The sequence below is a fragment of the Corvus hawaiiensis genome, chromosome 1, assembly GCF_020740725.1.
Source record: "Corvus hawaiiensis isolate bCorHaw1 chromosome 1, bCorHaw1.pri.cur, whole genome shotgun sequence".
NCBI lineage: Eukaryota > Metazoa > Chordata > Aves > Passeriformes > Corvidae > Corvus > Corvus hawaiiensis.
Genome location: NC_063213.1, coordinates 8,621,050 through 8,632,010, shown reverse-complemented (window position 1 = coordinate 8,632,010; position 10,961 = coordinate 8,621,050).

Sequence of the window (10,961 nt, the reverse complement as noted above, 5' to 3'; positions counted from 1 at the left end):
AACCACCAAGATGTTTCTCTATTGATGGTTGCATTGATATATGCACATAAAACAGGAATTTAGTTATTTTTGTGCTACAGAAAGCTGCAGTTGCCTACAGTAAGTTTGCTGAATATTTACAAATGCATTTATCTAACAGCTTCTATAAGAAAATCAACATTTTCTTCTGGGGGTTTCATTATTTTTCTTTCTTTTTTTCTTTTTTTCCTTTTTTTTTTTGGATTTTCTTATTATTTTTAGTTTTCTTTTCTTTAGATGGTTTTGTCAATAAAATATTTTTTAAATGAGGGTTTGTTCATGTTTACCCTGTACTGAGGCCTCCTTATGAAAAGGACTGTTAAAGGTACAAAAATACATTTCAGAGATTTACTACTGTGAAATCTGGCTACTGGACTGTAGCAAAACAAAGACTGAAGGTACATTCTAGTAGTGCAAATCTGCTAATGTAACATCTCTAATTCCATGGATTTATTGTTCCTTTTTAATTATGTTCATGGCAATGGCAGTATGCTATTTTTAAATTTTGGCAGTTTAAAAATCTTATAAATTTGGAGAAAGATTGAAAGTTCATTCACTAATATCTTTCTGGGCCTTGCCTCGGCAATCTGTGGGTCATCAGGTGGATGTTGTCACTTAATGTTCCACTGATTACCATTTTAGAAAGGATGCTGTCTAATGTGACAGATCAATCTAATCACAAATGGACTCAGGGTTTGGAGGATTAATGGATTTGATGACAAATATTTAAAAGGCAGCCCAGCACTTGGGTTTATATGGACATTTGTTTTTAAAATAGGAATGAAATTGTTTTCTAATATATGAATAATAAGATGTCTCTGTCCCAAACTCTTAGTCATAGGAAAACCAAAACCATTAGATGAAAATGTTAGATGAAGCCATTACTTTATGTTCTAGCCATTTTTAAGGCAGCTCCTTTGGAAAATTTTATTGGCAAATAAAATTCTTCTTTGGATCTGTCTAAAAGTAATTTTTGAAGTCTGTAGGTTGAAAAATGATCCATTTGTAGGTTATTCTAAAATCCAGGACAGGAACTATTTTAAGATTTACTAATGTGTACATTTTGGCTTTTATAGAGTCACCACAGTTTCACATTCCAGAGCTTGCCATATAACACTTCCCAAAATGTATCTGTAACAAATTACTTTCCAAATGAGTTTGTAATAAAGTTTTTGTCATGGCAAATACTGCATCATACAATTGGGTTTGTGTTCATTACTTGTGAAGAATAAGCTATGAACTGTATTCTTCCAGGACAAGTCACACAGAGAGCAGCAGAGATAACAGATTGTATCAGAGGAGTAACTTCAACTTTGCCAGTTGAGTGATTCAGCATTTCACTGGGTTTTAGACTCTTGGCCAAAGAAGCCCCTCTGCTGCAGCCTTATCACTGCAGTCTGAGTCTCAAACTTGCCCTTTTTGTCTCTCCCTGCCCTGTCCTAGAGCAAGTAGCTCTGTATGCTTCCCAGGTTTGAAAATTACAGCTCCCATGGCTCTAGAGAAAACTTGAAATTCAAATCAACCAAGCATGGTCGTTTTCTAGCAATCAGAAGCTCTCAACCATTTATGGATTTTGTTATAATTTTTAAGCCATGCAAGGTCTTTCAAGAGATCTTTCTGAGTGACTCAGAGGAATATCTTCCTCCGTTCCTGTGCAGGGGGGGATTCTCCCACAGGGTTTTGAACCCATCATTGCTACTTCAATGCACCAACCTCATCAAGCATCTCTGGGGCTGTGGAGAAGGTGCTCGGCCACAGGTTTGAAGGCCAAAGCAGCATGAGAAATGGATCTGAATCCATGTAAATAAACCTCAGAAAATCCACCAGGAATCCCACTTCTCCCCATGAACAATCACTCCACAGTGAAGAGGGGCTGGTGCCAAATATTCGCATAGTCCCATTGTAGCTTGTTCCAGTTAAGCTATTTTAGCTGTATTTGATATCTGACTATTGTACAAAACACTCTTGTGAGCATTACATCATGTATTACCTGGCATACATGGAGAAAAAAAAGAGGAAATGGGATGAAACAGTCTCAGTAAGGGCCAGGAATTATCCCTTTACACGAAGATTTCCTGAAATTTTCTCTTTTAAACTGAACTTGCATACTTTTTTTTCCTTTTTCATGACAAGGAAGGAAATCTGAGGCATTTATGCAGTCTGGGCTTCATGAGAAATGTTTTTGGGGTATGCTTTCTTTTTTTTTTTTTAGACTACTTCAGCCAGCTCCTGACTGGGTCAACAATCCGTGGTGCCTTGCAGCTGGTTAGTCAGGACATCACAAAGAGATAAGAGGCTGGCAGCTGTGGAGATGATCTCTCAGATGGTTTCAGGGACTGGTGGGTTTGGTTTTCACAATTCTTTCATTGCAGTCGCTGGTGTTTGGTATATAAAACATCAGCTCTCTCTCTTGGAGACAGACTACTCCCACCCTGGCACCTGTGATCAGAGAAATCACAGCACACACTTTCCAAACTACCCAGCCCCATCTAGAAAAAACAGAAATGACTAAGGCACAAAATCTCTGCTAATTTAAAGGCAATAATGAAGTAGAAGAAACCTTTTATTTAAGAAACAAGACAAATTCTCTCAGTGCTCTTCAGCTGTTCTTAAAAGTAATTCTCATGTTGCTTTTAAAGCACAAGATGGAGTAATTGGGTGTTCTGAAAGCAGAGAAAGCCCTAAAGAAATTACAGAAGTCATTTTAACAATCAAATCAGTTGTGATTAATACTCCATACATTTATGCTTTCTAATCCTCATAGAGGAAACTTGAAGTGACAGAAATGTCTGATGAAAGATGGCCATCAGCCCGAGTTTCCTTCTCATCTACAAGATTTTACATGGAGGAGATTAAATTGGCTGGCTTCACTGCCCTATTTCCTCTTAAGCTCATTGCTCCATTCACTCGGTCATTGCCCACCATTTACTAGCATTATAGCTGGGAAATTCCCTGCAAAATCAACCAAAGCTGGCATAGGAGAAACCCCCCAAAACCCTTTCCTAAGGAAAACCCCAAAACCTAAAATAGTTTTTAACAGTGTTAAATGTGTTCCTCCCTGATTCAAAACCATAGAAAAGCAGCAGTGAATGCCAGTGTTCACCCACAGCCCTCTGCCTCTGCGGTGCTCACCCACAGGAGCAGAATTACACTGCACCTGTCCACTTGTTCCACTCAGTACCCACACCATGAAGCAGCAAAATGTGGGGCTTTTCCCAGCATGGGGAGGAGGTGTTCTGTCCTTTCAGACCTCAGATGTCCATGAGATGAGAAACCCTCTGTCCTTCATGTCCCCATCCCCTGCATTCTCACTCCCCTCTATTTAAAAGCACCTATGGCTAATCTTCACCCATGGACTTTTTCCCTGTATTTACTGAGAGAAACCTGTGCTAAGAGCTGTGGCCTTCCTCTCCCTATTTCATTCTGCCTTGCCAGTACCTTTCTCCAAAATCCTACAGAACTCAGCTGCTCCCCGTGTTGTCCTTGGGATCATGGGAAGGTGTAAGGAGGCAAAAGGAATGATGTTGCTCGTGCTGGGTCCTGATAAGTTTTGTGTTCTTCTAGTTGTTTTGGATTCCTTTAACCAATTTTTTGATAAAACAGGGGTTCTCAGGTTTGGAGACTCTCTTTGAGGCAATAGAGCCCCTTACAATGTAACACTGTCAAATGCAATAAGCAGGCTAAGGTTTATAGAATCTAAATTCATGGTTACAGAATTATGGTGGTCTGGGCTTCTTTTTTTCTATTTCTTTCAGATCACATCTGGTACAGTTTCAAAATTTTTTCACCTGCAAACTATATGTGGAATTAGAATGATAATAAAGCTGCAGCTACAGAACTTGGGCTGATAATGAATAAACCAGAACAAGAATCCAAGAATCTGGGATGGAAGGCATTGTAACTTTGTTAGATGGGTTTTATGCTGACTTAGTTCCCAAAAGTTTAGAAGTTGGGCCTCAGCTTAATCCTGCAGGATTTGGGTCCTTTATTATTTTTACTTCTTTTTAGTTCCTTTTTTTTTTTTTTTGGTTTTTACAACTTGAAGCTGCCACTCAGGTTTCTCAGCAGTTTGCATAACTCACACAGGAAGGGTGGAGGTATTTTGTCTGTCAGAAAACATCTCCAGTTCCTCCAGCTTCAAAGAAAGCTTGTCTGGATCCTGATGGTCTGCTCTGCTTCTTTGTCAGAAAACTCTGTTTTTCACAAGGTTAAAGTACCACTTCACAAATCCTGTTTGTACATGATGATAGCACAAGAGGGCTGGATTAGCCAGTCAGGCTGAGCTGTGTTCAGCATGGAGAAGGCATGAGAACAAAGGAAAACTGGACACGGTCATCCTAATCCTTGGGCCACTCAACTGTTCATTAATCCCAGCTGCCTGTGGCCCCCAGGATTTATGATCCACCATAATGGTGGGATTTTAGGCTCTATCCCTTTTCCTAGGAATGTATACAAAGGTCAGGCTAAAGCTGACTCCTAGAGTCCTTGTGATGTTGAATTGCTAGAAAATAATTGCCTAAATTGCAAAATAAAATTAAATGTCTCCTCACAACTCCCATTTGCTTTGATGCCTGATGAAAACTTTGCAAAAGTTCTGATACTCTGGAATTGGTGTTTCTTGTGGTGCTTCATCATCATTTTGTGCTTTCCTACTTCTCCATATCCTTCTTCAGCTCTTGGGCTTAGAACTGTCCTGTCTTGGGTTTGTAAAACACCCAGGACATTGAGACTCAGTGCAGACAATAAATAGCATTGCAGCAATAATTAAAATTGGAGGCCAATGTCCAGTACAGACAGGGGGAAATGTCAGGTGTTCCCATCTAAGTAATTCCTGAGAGAAAGCAAAAGCAATGTCCTTTCCTTTCTTGGCACCGAGTCATTGATGTGACTTCAATTAGACTTTTCAGGAGCAACAAAGATTATGATATGAATGCAGTTTAATCGGTCATTTTACAGCAGCAACAGTGGCACTTAGAAGTGGTTTAGTACTTTTAGGTCACGATTAAAAATTATAGAGTTTATTGCTGCTGATTTAGAGATAAATGTGCCAAATTATCGATTACTCAATGTAAAGAATTGACAATTCATTGACATTCTTTTTCCAGGATGGCAAACTACCATTTAATAGTTGAGAATTTAAATATATATATATGGATCTAGAACAACAAGTCCTTTGGAAGAAATGCAGGTGGGTAAAAATAGGCTAAATAAAAATAACATTGAGAACCTTGGCAGTTTCTGTCAGCCTCTGTAGCCACAGGGTTATTGCAGAATAAAAAAATACAGCATTTGATTTTTATGTAAGACATAAACCTACTCTGCAGCAAACAGAGCTGTGGTTCATAGGCAGCCTAGGAATCACCTCCTGCCAGACCTGGTTCTGCTGTTGCCTTTCTTAAGGAGTTGTCAGAAGGCATCTGGGGGAAGTGGAACGCGTGAACAAAGTAACAGGCAATCCCCCTTCAGCTTTCTCATTGGGCTTCACCATACCTACCTTTCTTGTTTCAAAATAATCCAGCCTGCCTGTTAAATCTGGGCTCCAAAACCAGCCATTCCCACCAGATGCCCTGTTTTGATGCCAGCAGTCAAAATTGTCTGGAGAGCTATTTCTGTTCTGTACAAAAGCAGAGTCAAGCTTTGAATGGTGCCTCCAAACCAGTGTTTGTGTTGGCGTTGGAAGAATTAGCACCAAATGAGTTACAGGACCTTGGAATTTGTGTGAGAGGAATCTGCCCAGAACTGCCAGTGTGATTCCCACCTAGCCCAGGAGGGATAGAGGTTGCTGTTTCAAGATACTGGGAAATCACTGCCCTGTGGGCTGGTGGGCTCACTCTGGTTTCTCTGCTCAGAAAATCCTGTCTCAGTAATCAAAACAAAGTGGCTACACAGTACTACTCAACCAGAAGAGTATACACCTGTATATAAGGAATATTTGCATCTCTTTGTGTTTGCAGGAAGGAGAGAGAAAAAGAAGAAAGTCAAAGATCCAAATTCCTTTTGATATGAATATTCCTACAGACACAGAAATTGTATAAATGCAACATACTGCAGGGTTTTTCTGTTATTTGAATCAAATCTACTGGTAGGAAATGGATGAGCAAAAGAGAACTTTTGCATTTAAATAACTTGTTAATGTCTAGAAACCAAAACAGTCACAGAACAGCAATAAAGAAGCTCTTCAATTGTTGCTGGAGGATGTCCATAAAGAGGATATAATGAAAAAGACTGCCCAAATGTGCAAGGATAATATAGTTAATGTATTACTTCTTTTATTATTTTATCATCTTTCATTAATTGCTGGCATCTTTCCTGCAGAAACTGGTTCCATGAAAAGGGCTTTTAGTCAAATGTCCTAAATGAAACAACCACTTAGAACCCAAGAATAAGGTTGAAACAAGGTTCACCTGACTTCTCTAAATCACACTGGAAGGGTGAGGGCAAACCTCATGGGTTTCATTTTTTGGCATCCTAATGTCAGGACTGAACCAGACCCCACAGAACGATGTCCCCAGGAGCACAGCTGTGTCTGTATCCTGAAGTAAAGACCAGGTCTGAGAGCATTAAGAGATATTTCTATGCACCTGGGCTTGGCCTTAGTAACTGTCTTTACTGAATTCTGACAGAATCAAGCCTGGGATAGATGCTGGGCAGGTGGGCTGTAACATTTTTGCTCTTCCTAGCCAAATGTCCAGGCCAAAGCTTAGGCACCAAGCAAGCTTGCCCTCTCCCCTGCAGGGAGTCCTGGGCTCTGTTTTTAACAAACAGGAATAAGGCTCGGGCAGTGCAAACATTTCCTCTCACTGTTAGCTTTTCCAGAAACCCTATGAGAACTTCACCATGACTGGAGAAGCAGCATGGAAGCAAGTGTCCCTGTTCACACACAGCTGTAACAGCAGTTGAATGAATCTCCATGTGAAACAACGGGGATCAAAGGCTGGTGCTCACACGGGGAATGTCCATCCACATCACTCCTCCGCCTCTCCCACTTGCGCCCCGAAGTCAGCAGAAGGGTGCTGGGTAGGAGTGCCCATGATGAGCACAGGGCCTGGAGTGAGCCAGAGGGTCAGGTAGCATTTTGAAAGGCCCATTTCAGCTCTGTGCCAAGAAGTTTCCATGTGTGGGCACTTCAGAAACAGAGCCCAAAGAAGGGCACATCCTGCCTGCTCTGAGCTCTGGGCCAAGTCCAGTGAAATCTACAGAAACATCCCCAGTCCAACTCACTGGGCTTTGAATCGAGACCTTTGTGTGGGAGGGTTTGGATAACTTCTCTTCAGAAGCAGCAGTGACCACTCCTCTCCATAATTTTTAAGATCCACAAATACACTTCCAAGTCCAATGGTTACCCCCATTTCCTCACTAGAGAAAGGTCATGGACTTGATTACATCAGGGATGTGGGAGTCACTGATCACCTGCAGATGTCACCATTTTTGACTGACTGATTTTTATTAAAACTCAGTGAGAGTCAGATATTTCCCAGTGTTGAACATGGGTACTTCCTTAATCACAAGCTGGCCATTTTATGTTCCCATTGCAATCGTTCACCGTTCTTCTGCAGCAGATACTTTTTTTTTTTTCCCCAGCTACCAAACATTCAGCTCACATTAAAAACATAAACCAGCAAGGATATTCTGAAATTTATGGAGAAAATGTCTAGAGAGAAACCCATTCACTGATACTGGAGTAGGCACCACAGTGACAACCAGCAAATCAGAAGCAGCCAGGAACAAAAGAAATACTTTCTTTGCCAGAAATTTTATAAAAATCCTGAGCTTTTGACCTTTAGACCATAACAACTGTTTTTAGTGGAATTGCTCCCAGGTTGCTTGACAATAGTTGGGAGGAGAATGAATCCATATGTCTTCACTTTATATTAATTTCTAACCCTGTCAGGAAGACTAAAGGGCTGCTTTACCCCAGGCAGTGTGAGCAGAACAAAAGAACAACGCCTGACTCTTGCACAGGTTATGTTGCTGCTTTTGCTCAATGACTCTGATTAAGCTATACTCAGTTAACTGAATTTAACTATCTAGCTAAAGGGATATAATATATAAGGGAATTGGTTATATTCATTGGGACTGCACCAGTCTGTAACCTTCTGGTTTGGGTCTGTGCATGCCCCAATTCTTGCTAAGGGTTTGGTGTCAGGATTTGCCAGAACAAACCGGAATTTTTCAATTAAATCCTTTCCAGCTAGCAAAGTTTTTGGCAGAAACACATCAGTTTAGAAGAAAATGTTTCCTCACTTCTGGTTGGAATTTCTGGCCTGAAAGAGGAACAAAAAAACTATTTCAGGCCTCACCTGCCACAAGTGAAAGGGTCCAGGTCTCTCACCCAAGCAAGTGCTGGCAGCTGCCGGGTTTGGTTGACAAGGTCTGTGGAGAAGACTTGGTGTTTATATCTGAGGCAACTGCTGCTCATAGATCCCTGGTAAAGCAATTGCAATGTCTCATGAGGTAGCATGAGGACAATTAGGCATATTAAATTAATGGGATTCCATCCAAACACACTGAAGCATGAAAGTTAATCCAAGTCACTTCAAATCATGAAGTTGCTGTTGATCTGCAGATAGGGCAAGTGAGACACAGAGCAGCCATGAGATTTGCCTGCCACAGTCCCAGTCACAGGTAACATCCACTGTGCTTACAGAGGGTATTTCTGCAGAAGGGAAATAAGAATTTGTAGGTAGACTCTTGCTGAAAAAATTTAGCTTCCTGTTTCACTCTTTTGCAAGATCATTCAGAAATTACCTAGGAGCTGTCACTGCATAGTTGGGTCAGCAGTTCCAGCTCATGTTTACAAATTATAAAGTAATTTTTCATGGAGTATTTCCTCTCTCTGACATGTACCACATGGCTGATAGATAGTCAGGGTGAAAACTTTGAGCAGGAGAAGTGTAATGATTCACAGGAAAGGCCATTTTTGGTAAAGAAAATGATGTTTCCCACTGGCAAAAGTTGGCCATTGTGTGGTGACTGGGAACAAGGGCAGAAAACAGGCTTCCTCCACAGACACAAGCCACACACCATCCTGTCCCTGAAGAGCAAATTAAAAGTTTGGTTGTTGAGATCGGAGATCCAGAAAAAGGTACTCTGGTTCCTTTTCCTCATTGACAGCAGCAACTTCCACTGTTAATCACAACCAACTGGAGCTTTTTCACTTCATCCTTTAGACTTGGTGAACAGTCCTGTGCAACCATCATCCTCCAGGTATTTGATTTCAAAGCTTTCACAGTTTTTTTCTTTCATGCATGCCTTTCAGTCATTGCCAACTTTTCCTTCTGTTTCTTTCCACCCTTCTCATTTCTAGGCCTGGTGGGACATCAGAGCTTCTCCAGCTCCTGCCTTTTTAAGGGTTTGGCAGAGAGCCACTGTCTTGATCCCTGTGGTCCCAGAGTAAGTTCAATGATCCTCTTCTGCCACAGCTTCTCCTCTTGAGGAGTGGTTCCTTTTCACTGCAACTTTTTGCTGACTGTGTTGCTTGCATTCTCAATAGTAGGGTTTGATGATTTTTTCCCCCTGCTTGCCAAAACCCAAAACATTTAAGTGCTTACCTTGCCTTGCACAATGGAAAGAACCAAATGTACTTAAACATGGGTTTGAGAGTTTGTAGGCAAGAGAAGATTGCCAATGTTTTAAAGTCATTCATTTCTAAAACACAGGGAAAAGCAATTCTGTCATGATCTGTATTTTATTATCGAGCTTATGATTTGTAAGCCAGGAGGACAGAAGGGACATTTTCTCTCTCTTGGATTGGCCAGAATAACTCATAGTACATTTTAAAATCAATTATATTACATAGCAGATTTTCAGCAGTTCAGCCTGGAACTGCTGTCAGATCTTAGAAAATAGGATTGTCAAAGACCTTGAGAAGGCCTTGATTCAGACCCCAGGGTGTGATCAAAAATATCTACTTGATCTCTGATTGATCTTTTGTTAGCCTGATCTACTAAAAATTATTTTTCTGCATTAGACTGCAAGCTCCCCCTGCTTCTGGATATATCCCTTCACACTTTACAGGCTGCTCATGCAGGAGAACTGACTTTCCTTACACAGCCCCATCCATGATCAGAGTTTGAACCTGTCAATAACCTTCACTTCCAACTTTACTGCATACCGTGTGTAGAAGGTTTATTCTTAAGACTTTGGTTTCATTCAATAAAAGTGTAAATCCCAGAACTACATATATCTGATGCTATGTAGTTGTGTTTCCCCTGTGGTTCAGTATTGGTACTGGAGGGTTCTGGATGTATAAAGACTAGAGCTACTCTTAAATGTTACTTAAACTTTTTTGAAACTTTTTTTTTTAAATCAGAACAGGTGGTTTTGTTGAATCTGAAAGACCGTACAGGCAACAAATCATTAAACTTTTCAAAGACAAGATATCTGAACTCCTGGGTAAGCCTCCAGGTCATTTCAAAACTGCAGATGGGAAGTGGGGCTTGTTTTGTCCCATTCTGAATGTCAGCAAGCAAATCCCCTTCTCAGGGGCCAGCTAAAAAAGTTCTGACTACAGGTTTAAGAAAAGGGCTGGCCTTGGTAACTCATACCTTTCTGGACCCTTTTTTTCATAAGGGTGGGATAGAAAAAGATTATGTAGCAGAGACTGGAGAGGCACTGTCTGTCTGTCCCAAGTGAGGAAATTTGTTTGGAGTGAACAATGAGGCCCTAGGAAATGAGCCTAAAGCCAGATATCTGGAAAGGAGGCAGTATTTCTGTTGGAGTAGGACAAGGGATATAGAACATCTACTAACTAACAGCTCTGCTAAATAAAACTTCACCAGAAGCTTTGAACGGCCATCCTTTTTTTTTTTTTTTTCCTACTCCTTGTGCAAGGAGTGCAAAGTCCTGTTTTTGGTTAAACAGGTTAATTCAATTCCAGTGGTGAATGGCAGCAAAGGTGAAAATCTCAGCAGTGCCACTGAATGAAAAACTGTCCTGCTCTA